Source organism: Girardinichthys multiradiatus, chromosome 10 (genome assembly GCF_021462225.1).
Source record: "Girardinichthys multiradiatus isolate DD_20200921_A chromosome 10, DD_fGirMul_XY1, whole genome shotgun sequence".
Classification (NCBI taxonomy): domain Eukaryota; kingdom Metazoa; phylum Chordata; class Actinopteri; order Cyprinodontiformes; family Goodeidae; genus Girardinichthys; species Girardinichthys multiradiatus.
The window spans coordinates 26,041,152-26,057,844 of NC_061803.1; the positions used below are offsets into that span (position 1 = coordinate 26,041,152).

A 16,693-nucleotide genomic window follows, 5' to 3' on the forward strand; every position below is an offset into this window, starting at 1 on the left:
ACAGGGGTTGGACAATGAAACTGAAACACCTGGTTTTAGACCACAATAATTTATTAGTATGGTGTAGGGCCTCCTTTTGCGGCCAATACAGCGTCAATTCATCTTGGGAATGAAGTCCTGCACAGTGGTCAGAGGGATTTTAAGCCATTCTTCTTGCAGGATAGTGGCCAGGTCACTACGTGATACTGGTGGAGGAAAACGTTTCCTGACTCGCTCCTCCAAAACACCCCAAAGTGGCTCAATAATATTTAGATCTGGTGACTGTGCAGGCCATGGGAGATGTTCAACTTCACTTTCATGTTCATCAAACCAATCTTTCACCAGTCTTGCTGTGTGTATTGGTGCATTGTCATCCTGATACACGGCACCGCCTTCAGGATACAATGTTTGAACCATTGGATGCACATGGTCCTCAAGAATGGTTCAGTAGTCCTTGGCAGTGATGCGCCCATCTAGCACAAGTATTGGGCCAAGGGAATGCCATGATATGGCAGCCCAAAGCATCACTGATCCACCCCCATGCTTCACTCTGGGCATGCAACAGTCTGGGTGGTACGCTTCTTTGGGGCTTCTCCACACCGTAACTCTCCCGGATGTGGGGAAAACAGTAAAGGTGGACTCATCAGAGAACAATACATGTTTCACATTGTCCACAGCCCAAGATTTGCGCTCCTTGCACCATTGAAACCGACGTTTGGCATTGGCATGAGTGACCAAAGGTTTGGCTATAGCAGCCCGGCCGTGTATATTGACCCTGTGGAGCTCCCGACGGACAGTTCTGGTGGAAACAGGAGAGTTGAGGTGCACATTTAATTCTGCCGTGATTTGGGCAGCTGTGGTTTTATGTTTTTTGGATACAATCAGGTTAGCACCCGAACATCCCTTTCAGACAACGTCCTCTTACGTTCACAGTTAATCCTGTTGGATGTGGTTCGTCCTTCTTGGTGGTATGCTGACATTACCCTGGATACCGTGGCTCTTGGTACATCACAAAGACTTGCTGTCTTGGTCACAGATGCGCCAGCAAGACGTGCCCCAACAATTTGACCTCTTTTAAACTCTGGTATGTCACCCATAATGTTGTGTGCATTTCAATATTTTGAGCAAAACTGTGCTCTTACCCTGCTAATTGAACCTTCACACTCTGCTCTTACTGGTGCAATGTGCAATCAGTGAAGACTGGCTACCAGGCTGGTCCAATTTAGCCATGAAACCTCCCGCACTAAAATGACAGGTGTTTCAGTTTCATTGTCGAACAACTGTAGCTGTTATGGAGATTTTCTTTTATTTCCATCCTGATCATTGTTGCAACTTAAATTCAGGTTCTCATCCAGCCTTTTAGTCACAATTCCAACTGCTTTAAAAACTTTTAAATTATTGTTCTTACTGTAGACATATTTAGTCAAAAAGAGATGTTCTCAGTGATCTGTCACATCATGTGTTTACCTCAGCGAAACATAGTTATAGGTTACTAATTAAATGTTCCTAGACATATTGATCAACTTAAAAAGAAGTAAAATAGACATAAATAAATAAAATGCTTCAGTTTCATTTATTTCATTGTTGCCAATAGCGAATTATTTTGTTGAAAACAAGTATTTCTTAAAGTGGGAAATTTACCTCCACTAAATAAATGTAATCAAATTAAAATCTAATTGTAAACTGGAAGGATACTAATTAGGTGACATCTGTAAGCAGTTGGAATTTTTTAAAGGGGTATCAGAGTAAAAAGGGGCTGAGGTCAAATGTATGCATTTGTCTTCTAGTTTATAATTACGCACTACAGGTCCTTCTCAAAATATTAGCATATTGTGATAAAGTTCATTATTTTCCATAATGTCATGATGAAAATTTAACATTCATATATTTTAGATTCATTGCACACTAACTGAAATATTTCAGGTCTTTTATTGTCTTAATACGGATGATTGTGGCATACAGCTCATGAAAACCCAAAATTCCTATCTCACAAAACTAGCATATTTCATCCGACTAATAAAAGAAAAGTGTTTTTAATACAAAAAAACGTCAACCTTCAAATAATCATGTACAGTTATGCACTCAATATTTGGTCGGGAATCCTTTTGCAGAAATGACTGCTTCAATGCGGCGTGGCATGGAGGCAATCAGCCTGTGCCACTGCTGAGGTCTTATGGAGGCCCAGGATGCTTCGATAGCGGCCTTTAGCTCATCCAGAGTGTTGGGTCTTGAGTCTCTCAACGTTCTCTTCACAATATCCCACAGATTCTCTATGGGGTTCAGGTCAGGAGAGTTGGCAGGCCAATTGAGCACAGTGATACCATGGTCAATAAACCATTTACCAGTGGTTTTGGCACTGTGAGCAGGTGCCAGGTCGTGCTGAAAAATGAAATCTTCATCTCCATAAAGCTTTTCAGCAGATGGAAGCATGAAGTGCTCCAAAATCTCCTGATATCTAGCTGCATTGACCCTGCCCTTGATAAAACACAGTGGACCAACACCAGCAGCTGACACGGCACCCCAGACCATCACTGACTGTGGGTACTTGACACTGGACTTCTGGCATTTTGGCATTTCCTTCTCCCCAGTCTTCCTCCAGACTCTGGCACCTTGATTTCCAAATGACATGCGGAATTTGCTTTCATCCGAAAAAAGTACTTTGGACCACTGAGCAACAGTCCAGTGCTGCTTCTCTGTAGCCCAGGTCAGGCGCTTCTGCCGCTGTTTCTGGTTCAAAAGTGGCTTGACCTGGGGAATGCGGCACCTGTAGCCCATTTCCTGCACACGCCTGTGCACGGTGGCTCTGGATGTTTCTACTCCAGACTCAGTCCACTGCTTCCGCAGGTCCCCCAAGGTCTGGAATCGGCCCTTCTCCACAATCTTCCTCAGGGTCCGGTCACCTCTTCTCGTTGTGCAGTGTTTTCTGCCACACTTTTTCCTTCCCACAGACTTCCCACTGAGGTGCCTTGATGCAGCACTCTGGGAACAGCCTATTCGTTCAGAAATGTCTTTCTGTGTCTTACCCTCTTGCTTGAGGGTGTCAATAGTGGCCTTCTGGACAGCAGTCAGGTCGGCAGTCTTACCCATGATTGGGGTTTTGAGTGATGAACCAGGCTGGGAGTTTTAAAGGCCTCAGGAATCTTTTGCAGGTGTTTAGAGTTAACTCATTGATTCAGATGATTAGGTTCATAGCTCGTTTAGAGACCCTTTTAATGATATGCTAATTTTGTGAGATAGGAATTTTGGGTTTTCATGAGCTGTATGCCAAAATCATCCGTATTAAGACAATAACAGACCTGAAATATTTCAGTTAGTGTGCAATGAATCTAAAATATATGAATGTTAAATTTTCATCATGACATTATGGAAAATAATGAACTTTATCACAATATGCTAATATTTTGAGAAGGACCTGTACTTTATGCTGGGTAATCACATAAAATCTAATAAAATACATGGAAGTAAAACAAAATCCATGCAAATATTCATAATACGTAATTTTTGCCATTGAATTTCATTCTTTTATTTGAACTTTAAAAATGTGCACACACTATCCATGCAAAAATATACCCTTATTAGTACTGTGCAGCAATGTTTTCTTAGGTCTCGTAGAACCCTTTTCCGCCTCCAATGGACCCCTCTGTTAAATTTCTCCTTCTTACAGTAGCTTCGGACAGTTTTGTATTTTTATCTAAGCATTATTAATTATTGCAGAAAGCAAAAGACATGAGCTTTTTTCTGAGCTGCCCTTGTCTTTTTTAATGACTTTCCTTTCTAATTTTAGCTCTTCTTCTCTCACTTCAGAGTGATTCAGAATCAGGCCTGGCAGCGCTGCCTCGATCGCCTGCTTTCATCTATATACAAACAAATTACACGTCAGAGCGAGACTGTACGAGTCAATCTGTGCAGGGTGCTCACACAGAGCGCTTCTTCCTCTATCATCCCAGGCTGCAAGGGCATAAACAATCCACGCCAATATATAGCGATGTGATGCGTGTTGCTTGCGTCATCTTTTTCCACCCTATGTTTCAGAGTTTTCATCACCTCTAAGCTTGCTTTATTCATTCCATGGAAAACTTTGCTGCCTTGAGCCACAGATGTTTATTAAAAATGCATAACAGCCTGCTGAGTAGTGCTGCAAGCAAGAAAAACAGCAGGAAAATGATCCCGTTGGACTAAGATAAAATTATTTTAAAATGAACACATAAATGAGATGAGAAGGAACAATTAGTCATTATAGAGACTGAGTTATTAGGTAAAGCTGTTGGCATTGCAGGACTGACCTCTTGTATTGGTCCTGTTTGAAGAGCTCTGTGACTTATCATGTGTGCATTGTTTTCCATCACGTTTAACATCTTTTTTGATTTTTTATCAGTTTATGCAGCTTCGTCAGGTGTCTGGCTCTGATGCTGCAGACCCAACCGATGCCATTAAAAAAATTTGGTCTCTCCCCTACAGATTTCTATGAATCTGCTAGTTACTTTCCATGGCAGTAGGTTTGGAGTTGAACCATCATGTAGTGCTGTGAACAAACTATTTGCCCTCTTACAGATTTCTTTTACTTTTGCTTTTTGCCAGATGTTTCAGATTATCAAACTAATGGTAATATCAGGCGAAGATAATCTGAGCTAAAACAAAACAAAACAAAACACAGGCTTCAAAGGATTTTTACCCTTAACCGTGATTAACCATAACTTAGAGATTTCTAAAAGGCTGCCAACAATTCCACATCCAGCATGTTGCATACTCACCTCCCTATTGAATATTTTATGGTTGAAACTATTACTAAACAATATCTAAATTTTAAACAATATCTCTGCTAAAACTGAGATATTTTCGGTCTTAAAGTGAAAGTTTTTAATGCGTGCATGTAGTTTTAGATCTTCATTAGCAGCCTAAGTTTAGACATGGGCATTAAACTCAAGACCTCTCATCAGTAGCGGTTCATGTGTAAATGCCACCCTAAGCAAATCTCTCTTTCTTTATATGCACATAAACAAAGCTAGCCATGTCACAGAGTGAGCTGTCAGTGGAGCAACAAAAAGGACATGAATACGTCCGCTGATATTTCTGAAACATCACAGATAATCAGTTCAGACATGCACACAGCGTAGACTCTGGGAGAAAACTTTTGTCCAAAATTCTTATGATTGTTTACACAGCATCCCAGAAGCCTGTCTTTAACAAACATAAAGCAAACCAAATTCCCCACCCCCCTCCCCACAGAACAATAAAATCCTTATTTGGGGATCAGATTAATTAATTAAATTCTATTTTAGTCACACCTATGCAGAGATAGGTAAACACTTCTAATGTATCAGTCATCACATAGGGACACATAAATCTATACATCATCTGTGTTAAGTATATACACATATATATATATATATATATATATATATATATATATATATATATATATATATATATATATATATATATATATATATATATATATATATATACACACACGCATATATATATATATATATATAAAACTGAAATTAGAAACTATTATACATTAATGACAGACAGACAGACAGACAGACAGACAGACAGACAGACAGACAGACATTCCTGCTCACACACTCAATCAATCAAACTCCAACCTCTCAACCATAGGCAAGACCGAAGAGCTGTCTAAGGACACCAGGGACAAAATTGTAGACCTGTACAAGTACTGAACTCTGACCATGAATAATTTCAGTTTAAATTAGTTTTTTTTTTTTTTTGGACTCAGAACATGAATCCTGAATGTGCAATATGCTAATGCTGTGTTTTTTTAATTCACGCCATTCTTGACAGCAAACTAATTTTCTTTGAAGCCGTGTTCTCCAAACATAGATTTACACAACAGTTGTAATGCTTTGGAACTCATATTTACTTTATTTTTACAGTACTTAAAGGATCATTAAAAAAGACCACTAAGGAAAACAGATCATATTGCTCTGCACTGGGTGGGTGTGTGAATGACCTTTTAATTAATGTGCAATTTGTTTTACTTCCACGAGATTCTAAAGAGAAGAAATTAAATTAAAACTGTAAAATCAATCATTTATATCCAGTGTTTTTCCTTTGTCCTCCACATGTCCACTGTGAGGCTTGGCAATCATTCCCACCACCCGCCCACCCCCATACAGCAGCTCCAGCTCCATTGGGTCTTTCAGAGAAATGAAGATGAGGAAACATTGTATAAGGAGTGTGGTTGATTTGTGACAGGGAGGAAACAGAGGGCTTCCTGGAAACCTTTGCCCTCTTTCTGGGCAACAGTGGTTGAGCATTTAAAGGCTTTGGAGACTGTACTAGCTTCTGGTTAAAACTTGTTAAACAAGGAAACTTTTAAAAAATAAAGGCTCTTATTTTTAAAAAGGCTGTGGCAGGAATATAGAAGGTTTTATGTAAATGGTAAATGGCCTGCACTTGTATAGCACCTTATCAAGTCCGCAGAGACCCCAAAGCACTTTACACTACAATCAGACATCCACCCGTTCATACACACATTCACACTGACAGTGGTGAGCTGCTTTGTAGACACAGCTGCCCTGGGGCAGACTGTTGTAATTGTTGTTTCAGCCCATTTGTTCTGTCCAACTTTAATCTAAATAAAGATGGTGAAATCAGGCTTAGCCTCTTTGATCAACCCAAACAGCTTTAAAACCACATTTACACATTCACAAAGTCTTTTCATCTTTCACTTTCAAAACACATATTGACATTGACATTTTTTTTTACATTGTTTAATTAAGATTTAGATTATGGTACAGCTGCCATTATTGGGATCTTATGATGTAAGTTTTGTACCAAGGTAAGGAAGAATAATGCTGATGTGCTAAAATCAAAAAAAGAAGTATACAATATTTTTATTATATTTTTGGTTTATCATTTGGTGACAAAGGGTTTCATTTAATTAGGTACACATGTTAGGAACGAGAGATGGAGAAAACAAGCTACAAAAAAAACTGGATGAAATTAATATGTGTTTGTGTTTTTGCATGTGACGTGGACAAACTAATGTGAAAATGTTCCAGCTCAGTTTTTGCCTCGAAATGAAACTATTCTATAAACTGATTTATACCTCTAGAGGAATTAGTGTAACAACAGCAATCTCAGTAACGGTAGATGGAGTTATGAAATGGTCTGATCTGCAGCTGAAGTGAAAGTTTACCTGCTTTTCTTTCAATTTCCCACACATAGTCACAGACACACACACACAGACATAAATTTAAAAGCACACAAAGACAGTTGTAAACAAACAGAACCTGCCATGTTCTTCCCATTCTGACTGAACACCTGGGAAATTAATCTCTGTCAAAGGTACACTACACAGACCTTATCAAACTCATGTTGACACTGGGTTTTGTTTTCTTGTTACTTGTGTGTGGGTAAAAACAAAGTTATAGCCACACTTTCCAAACAATCTCCCAGCTACATCCAATTCTTTTCCCAGAGCTCTTTGCTTTTCTCTTTTCTGAAATACTCATCAAGCTCTTGGAAGTGCATAACATTTCCACAATGAGTAACATATTATAGCCTGTGACAGAATTGCATTCTTAAGAACTGAAATGATGTGCTTAGAATGCAGTTCTGTACTCAGTTAACTTCTTGTTCCACTTAGAGATTTATGTCAATGTCTTTGTCTTTCTCTGAAAAGAAAATGAATGCTTAATGTCTTTCTATGAGGGGAAATACGGTTAATGGATTCTTAATGGCAGCTTTTCCACTTAAATGTATTTGCTTCCATTAAAGACTTGAGGAACGGAGAGCGGCGGTGACACAGGGTAAAGTGTGTGACCCATGTTGAGGCTATATCCTGAATTCTTTATATAAATACATTTAACACATTTACAATATTAGATACAGAGCTTCCTTTTATGTTCCTGTTACACATCTAGATTAGATATGTTTCACTAATTAAACTCATGTAGTGATTAACACAACAAACTTGTGATATGGTTTAAAGAACACCTAAGCTGCCATTAGGTTTGTATGCAAAGCATTAAAATACTAAAACCTATTTGCACTCACTTATATATCAATCTCATGTATTTGTCCACAGTGCAAATTATTTTCCAGTGAAAGCTAAACATTTTGATATGGTTCCTATTTCTTACACACATGAGCACATCTGTTTTTCTATGTGACCGTGCTATTGTTAAGTGCCTTACTTTGTAATAACATGCATGCTCAATGTAATGATCGTAGTGATAAGGTCTGTCAGCGCAAATAAATGATCCATTTGCCTTGAAAGTCAGAACTGTCGAAATATCTGTCAATGACATCACATCCAACTGAGTTAAGCACTATCTGATCTACCTGGAGTTTATTGAGAATGGTCCAGCGGCGGTTTTGTGTACGGAAATGCCTTGTTGATGTCAGAAGTCAGAGTAGAATGCGCAGACTGGTTACAGAAAGGCAACAGTTGCTCAAAAAACCATTACAAATTATAACAAAGCTATCTGGAATATCATCTCTGAGTGCACAACATGTCAAACTTTGAAGCGGATTGTCATAGTTTTATGGACAGATTTGACCCACATGCAGTAAGCATTCAGGAGACAGATAAAGTTTGACAAAGATTTTATTTACAGGGAACGTGATGGTACCGGAGGAGCCGGAACCGGGAAACAAACTGCAAGGTAAGTAGAACTGGTAAGTAAAGTGAATCTTAAGAGTGTATTTTTGCTGGTGGGTACTTGGCACACGTTGTTGGGCACGTTGTTGGGCACGTTGTTGGGCACTGAGGTCCTGGTGGTGGTTCTATTGTGACGGAGGGTGGACGGGGGTTGCTTGAGGAGGTCCGTGGTTGATCCAGACAGGAAGCTGCCAGCCAGTTGCAAGAAGACGAAGTGGGTGGGAAGCCCAGGCTTAAATCCACAAGGTTGGAGATCTATCTCCAGGAGTCAAAAATCCAAAACATACAGCCTGCAAAGGAGCACATACAAAGTTACTTTAGGCAAAGGTCAAGGCAAGGATTAATGTGGCTTGAGCTTGTACCACTGAGGGCGACACTCTGGCGATGAATTGCTGACAGCCTCCTTAAATACCCTCCAAGGATGATTAAGGAGATAGGGAACACCTGTCACCTCTCCTCACGGTCTCCAGTGTAAACCTAGAGGCTAAGTACAGTGAACAACACCAGAAAATAGGTACAGCACACACATCCTGACAAGATGGGCTACAGCAGCTACTGCCAGCTAAGAACAGGAAGCTGAGGCTAAAATTCACACAGAATCACCAAACCTGGACAATAACATGTTGGGCAAATGTTGCCTGGTCTAATGAGTCTAGATGTCAGCTGCAATGTTCAGATGGTACAATCAGCATTTGGCTCAAACATCATGAAAGCATGAATCCATCCCACCTTGTGTAGACAGTTTTATCAGGCTGTGTAAAATTGTGTGGTAAATATTTTCTTGCAGGAAGAAATCTCAGATCATCTTAATAGTACACAGTCATCCACAGTCATCAGATCTTGGACCTATGAAGCCATTTTTGGGATGTGATGGATTCATATCATAGATATCGACATCATGTCAATATCGACCAAACTCTTGAAGGAATGTTTCTTAAACCTTGTTACGTCTATGCAATAATTATGGCAGTCCTAACGGGATAAGGGGGTCTAACCCAGCACTGGTAAGGCACATCTAACAAAGAAGCTGCTAAGTGTATATTTTTGCTGACAAAATGAAAAATGCAATCCTATATGACAGACGGATTGAGTTTATACCTTTAAACTGACCTGTCTTCCTGATGACAATTCAAAGAATTGGGCCTCATATCTTCACTCTTGAGCTGCCAAGCTTGGCTCACCCTCTGGAAGCTCTACGTTATACAACTGTTGGCTTGTTTTTGTATTATGCACTTTCAACGAAAATCTCTACCAGCACTATTCATTGCTCTAGGTTGAGACCTCATATCTGCTTACAAAAGGGGAAATAGAAAATATTTATAGAACAGTCCCATCCTTGTTGTTGTAAAGGTAATAAGGGCAGTGATGTATTTTTACAGTTATTACTAGGCTGTGTTTGACCTCTGCTCATAACACCAGCTCAGCAAAACACTGTATCCTGTACTACACAGATAGGTGGAAAAACAACAGATGTCAATAAACCAGACCTACGGATTGAACAGATATGATTGTTTGGATGAATAACCCAGTTTGGCACTGGTAAAAGCAAGCTTGCCACTGACCAGATATAACATATCAGCAGCTGTCGGTGTTTGACGTGCATGGGAATCATAAACACTCAAAATCAAAATCATGTATATAAAAAACATTTGCATATTTATCCGTTTTAAATTACCACTCTCCAATGGAATAAATACAGCTAAATGACATGCATGTCATACATGTCTGAAACATACTGGCGGCATATCTGAAAATCAGTTTTATATGATGGAGTATTTGTTGGTTTGCTGCTGGGGTTGTTAAAGTGGGTTCAGTAGCAATTTAATTTCAGGTTTTATGAGCACAGGAAACCTGGCTGAAAAGCTAAGGGTCACTTGAAGCATTTGGCAGTCTGGCTTTTTACCGTCACTGCTGCACAAAGGCGTTCCTAATCCTTAAAGTTTTTCAGGTTTTGTCACATTATAGCCACAAACTTCAGTGCATTTCATTGGCAGTTTACTGTATTTAAAAGATATTCTAACATAATTGTGAAGTGCAAGAAATGATTCTGTTTAAAATAGGTCATGATCAGTCAGATTAGATGAAGAGTGTCTGTGAGCATTAGTTTTCAACTCTTAGGGCCTGATCTTCAAAGATCCCTAATAGGTGGAGCTTAATCGCTTGTACAAAAAAACATGCTTGTGCAATAAGTGGATGTGTCTCCTGTGATTTTCAAAGACTGCGCATGCAATGGATAACAGGCTCAAAAGATGTGCAGACCGCCCTATTTAAATGAGGAAATTGCGTGTGCTACTGGCTGGCTGCAACTGCCCCCAGTAGAACTAGAGGAAAAGCAAACCAAAGCTGTGTTGCTTGAAACATGCAGGGGTTGTTGCGCTGCATCATTATGAATTTTCCAGTTTCTGATATTTTCCTTCTGTTCCATTCTGCTCCTGCTTTTCTGGACTGTTAGAGTTAGCTAACTCTTCTCATCGCTGTTTACAGCAGCATGTTTGTTATATCAACCGCTGCCCTGACAAGATTATTTCTCCTATCTGTTCATTTACGCTAGGTGCTTCTGAGTGCTAATTGCGCATGTAGAGGGTTGAGTTTGAAGTTGTTCTGTGAGCAGATGCTTTATGTTTGGGGTTCAGATGGACCCACTGAGGCAACAACTACATTGTGCTTCGCTATTGGATTGCAGGCTATTGCGCACAAGGGCAGAGCTGTGTCCAAAGTAGCGCCCGCCCTCCGCCATCGGCGTGCACACGGGGCAGCTAGTCTAGGCTGACAACACCAGAGGAGCGTGCACAGCTTGTTAACTGTGTTGCTTGATGTAACTCATAACAAATCTGTCTTAACAATATTAAAGACAAACATGTCTGTCAATTAATTTATTAGAGGTTTGCATCCCTTGATCTTTTAATTTCTTTTGGAGACTCAGTAAATGTTTGAAGAGTTCGCACAATATTTAAGCCTGAACGTAACATTAGCAACATAAAAGTAGTTTTTTGTAGGAGTTGGCAATGGTATGTTATAGCTTTGCTAATTTTAAAACATAACATCACATCAATGTCCTTGCAAAGGATTTATATATGTAAAAATAAGTGATTTTACAATGATTTTACTGAATTTGTTTTATTTGTTTTGCCAATATTTTAATGATATTCTACATGTTTGGTTATTTAAATTGTTTTTTAGTGACACAAAATCATTTTTTACTGCATAAACCCTCCCCTGGCATATGTTCACATTCAAAGAACGTTATCAAACTGATCCAGCTCTGATTGCTTTGCAATGACACAATGTTACTGTCAATAATGCAATTTGTTTTGTTTAGTGAAAAGGTTAAAGCATACACTGTCTTTCTCACTACATGGAATAGGTCACCTCAAAATGGTAATTCTTCACCTGCTAAGAAGTGATTTTAGCATTGTTTGCAAATGAAGAATTTAATCCGCCTTATATTGACTTTATTTATTTCCTATTAATTATATTACTAACATCACAGAGCAGCGGATCCTTTGAATGATGTGCAATTACAGTTAGGCTGTGCGCACTTCTCTGGCAGATGATCAATTAAAAATGATTGCAAGGAGTTTTATCATAGGAGATATGTTATGGCTTTCATTTGTGACCGGCTCCAAATCAGACCTTAGATAATCCTACATAGAATCCTCTATTCTCATCTATTTTTATTATTTTTATTTTTGACAACCCAAATCTGTTGACACATGTACAGAAGATTTTCTCACCCGTCATCTGTCATTCTATCTATGCCTCCTTGTGGCCACAGTGACAGCAGACATGTTTTTTGTCCAAGTTATTTCAAATGTGCTAAATCTAGACGCAAAAACAGCAATGCAATCCGTTTCAGGTTTGATAAATTGTGTTGCAGATGGTAAAGAATTACATTTGCATATTTCTCTCCCATAAATTTGCGCATTTGGTTCATTATTAGATGTTTTGCTTTTTCATGAAGGCAAACACCCTAAAAACTTTACGCCCGCTGTTCTGCTGATTTTACACATGCAATCCGATTAGCACCTCGTTTGTGGATCAGCTTTGCGAATGCAAACAGGTTTGCTTGTGGTTTTGTAGACGCAAACCTTTAGGAGATCAAGCCCTGAGAGATTCTCAATTGGGTTTAGGTCTGGACTTTGACTGGGCAGTTCCAACACATGAATATGCTTTGATCTAAAGAATTCCATTGTAGCTCTGGCTGTATGTTTAAGACAGTGGCGGTTCTAGGTCAGGTTTTACCAGGGGGGCCAGGGTGGGGCCAGTGTTTTTTCATGGTGGCACAAAATAATGAAACGAAACAAACAGCAATATTTAATCGTTTAATATATTAAAGGAACTATACCTGAATTAATTTTTTGTCTGGTTAAGAAAAAGGATTTTTACACAATGTATTATGAACTAAAAGATGCACTTTGATAATAACAATTGACTAATTGATTGCGGATTTGTGTCCAGGCTTTTTTTAGTAGAAATAAGCAATGAACTTGGGACAACACGGGACGACTGTTCTCTGCCAATGGCACAACGAGGGCCGGAGCCTTTGCTAAGCAGCAGCTCCTCTAGAAGCACCGGGGAAGGTAGCGATACCTCCACTGCCTAAAATATCATTTACCAGAGATGTAACCATTTTTTTGTCAAAGAAAACGAAGTCCCTCGATTAAGCCATGTTTTCTCTGTAAGACTGTGGATGAGCTTGACGCGCGTTTAGTCTCGTGCATGTCGACTTTTAGGAGATCAGGAGAGAAGGAGGGTTTTTATGGGGGGAAAACAGTTGGGGGCGTTGCTTACACCTCAAACTAAACTGTTCTTCTCACTCATAGTTTGAATTTGTGGAGGATTAGGGATAGTTCCTTTGAATGAGCCACAGAGCCACGTGCGGCTGTGGAGCTGCAGGTTGCAGACCCCTGATCTAGCAGATGAAAACTGTGATCCTATATCAATACTGCTGAAGCTAAAAGTGCAATACCATAATTTTTAATTTACTGTTAAAGTAAAACTGTAAAGGTAAAAAATAAAATTGGTCCAAGGGACCAATCAGTTATGGTTTCTGTGCCAATGCATATCATCATAAGAAATTGATTTTGTATTATGTCTTCAGCACAGGGGCCATAACAGGGGCCAGGAAACAGTTCTACAGGGGCACTGGCCCCTGTTGACCCCTGTTTAGTACTGCCCATGATACCTTGACTGTCTAATCATAAGCAAAGATTTATTTAAAGTACAAGATGCATACACAGTAGATGATGGACAGACACGAGTGTGACAAGAGTCACTGGGAGCTTTTGGAAAACTTCATCCAAACCTGGAACTGTTGTCTCTCCTCCTGAAACGTTGTCTGGATAAAACCATGAAAAATGAAAAATAATAAACCCGCTCAACTAAGTTTGGCTTACCTTAAAAAGCCAGTCTAAGGGAAATGTGTATTTTTTTTTAACAAGGAAAGTTTAAATTAAGTTTTATGTGCAGCAAGCAATGTGCCTCCAGCAGTGTGTTGTAGATAGCAAGGTCCCCCATTACACACACATCTTTGTCCGCCAGTCTGAGATTAAATTACTCACAGGTGGATTCTTTTTACTAATTGGATGAATTCCAGAAACAATTTTTGACAGTGAATGTTATTTAGGGGAATCAAACAGATTTTGTTTATGAGAAAACCATGTAATATTTTTTGTATTTTTCTTTGTCTTTCACTATTATGCATTGCTCTGTGCTGGTCTACCACAAAAAATCTGTATACCCCTAGGCTGATTCAATCGAGAAGTACATTTCTAAGCTTACTAAAATGCACCAACCATTATTTTTCCACACAAATTAATTAAAGAAATAATGCTGTGGCCTTGGGGCAGGAGTGAGGAGGTTGACCAGACCCTACAGAGAAGGGGCGAAGGCATCTTGTTGAGAGCTCCATTGAGAGGAAGAGGAAACGGTAGACGCTGAGACAGGTTGTGGAGGAGATTGGAGCGGTGGTTAATATATTGAACCATGCCTACCTTGCAGGAGGAAGTGCAAGTTGGCGGATATAGGTTATGACTGCAAGGTGAAATGGTGATGCTGTCATCCTCGGTGCTGGGCTGATGGCTTGTCCAGAGAGAGTGCAGACTTCAAAGCCATACTGGGTGCAGTATAGAATGTGACTCTCACTCCCAACCAACAGTCGAGAAGGCAGGATCTTAACGTCTTTGTATAAGTCCTTATTTAATCTGTCTGCTTGATCCACATATTGACTGGTTCCTTCTGTCATGTATGGTATGTTGAGAGTAGGGCCAGAATACAGACAAGAACTTGGGATTAGCATAATGAAGGTTTAACAATAATATAAACAGAAAGCATTTAGATCTGGCACTAGGTCAACCAGATATGAGTAACAGAATAACAGGAGGAACTAGTGACAACCAGAGAGCTAAAATCAGAAGAAAGATGCGAGCATGACATTAGATGCAGGTGAGCTAATCAGGGTGATTTGGAACAACTGTGAAGGAAAGTAAAACAGGAACCCTGAGGAAAAGTGACTAATTATCACAGAGAGAACTAAACTAGACACAAAGGATAATACAAAAATATGCTAACACTGATCAAGAGGATAAACTAAGATACACAGAGAAAATAACACAGTAAATGAGTAAGAAACTAAATCTAATAGAATAAACCTATATGGCAACACCACAACAATAATGAACACAGAATAAACTGTGTATGGCAAGACCTTTTGAACATAAATAAACAACAAGTAAATGATCAAAATCTAAACACAAATGAAAACCAAAACCCAAACACACAAAGGTCATAACACGCTCAATCTGGATTTGCCACCTATTGATCAGTTTTCACACAAACGCATATGATGAAACTTACCGGCAACTGAACTATAAACCGGCATTACAAACTGTAGGGCTCATTTAAGTAACTCCTTTGAAAAAAAGAGGAACTAGTGGACTGTAAATCACACACACAATGTGCTTGATGGTAAATATGAACCTGTCTGGAATATATCTTACACAACACACTTTTCCTCTCATCCATAAAGCAATTAGACAAACAGAAGGAGAGCAATACAGACAGGATAACAGTGTGAGATATGGTGGGATGTCACTGCTGGGTTTTAATCAAGGTTAAAAAATACAAGTATGCAAACAGAAAAAGCCACACCTGACCCCTTCCACACTATTTTATGTGTTCATTACTCTTTGTAGTTCCAGTTTTTTTTCCAGCCAAGTCCAGTTGGAACATTACACTAATTCAAGCACAGACTGTGAGTGGTGGACTCCCCTGTTCTCCAAGGGCACATTTTGTACATCATATCCCCACTGAGCAAGCAATACAAGCTGTACTGTTGAATGTCTAGTAGGAGTATATTCTTATGTTGTTCAGTCCAATTCAGGTTTATTGCTCTGCTGATCTCCTCAGAACTCTGACGTTTTTGGCTGGCAGTGATAAAGTTCTACAACAATGCTAGGCAGTCCACACGATTACGTGTATTACTGTAACCTAATTATCTTGATGTCTGATAAGGGGTTTACCTCTGGTTGCTTTCATTGTGTTTTAGATCTGAGACAAGAATGCATTCACAGGGACAAAAATAAAAATGTTAAAATTGTTAACTAACCCTTTCCAATGAAAAAGTTCTTTCAACCAAATGGTGAAATGACTGTTGCAGACCCTGCATAAAAGTCCCCCTTTGTTGAAAATCATTTTAATCTGTATAAGGTGTTCTAAATGCTAAAAAAATGTGAAAATGAAAACAGAAGTCTGATGTCAGTCTGCAGCTTTTTGCTATTAAGCTACTGACTGTTTTTGATTAAACAGTTAATGTTAGTGATTTTGTTTTCTACTAACGAAGCAATTTTATTATTTATGATTTTTATTATTTTACAATAAACATTTTCATTGTTTGCATGGCTCAGAATTAAACGTTAAAGGAAATTTTCACTCTAAAGTAATAAATATATTTACATAGACACCTAAAGTATGAAAAATAGAATAAAATGACTTCCTTAAGCCTTTATTATTTATGTATTTTCAAAAGATGATTCTGAGTATTCCGAATGTCAAACAAAATAGGATGGGACAGGAAAAATAATA

At 39.0% G+C, this 16,693-nt stretch overlaps 1 long non-coding RNA gene across 1 annotated transcript; it reads right to left on the reverse strand.

Moving 5' to 3' along the window:
* Positions 1–8,539: 8,539 nt before the first annotated feature.
* LOC124875749 lies at positions 8,540–14,991 on the reverse strand. The gene is made up of 2 exons (XR_007040117.1): positions 14,605–14,991; positions 8,540–8,901 (listed from the first exon to the last, which is right to left on the reverse strand). It is a non-coding gene; the product is annotated as an uncharacterized LOC124875749 (long non-coding RNA).
* Between the last annotated feature and the right edge of the window lie 1,702 nt (positions 14,992–16,693).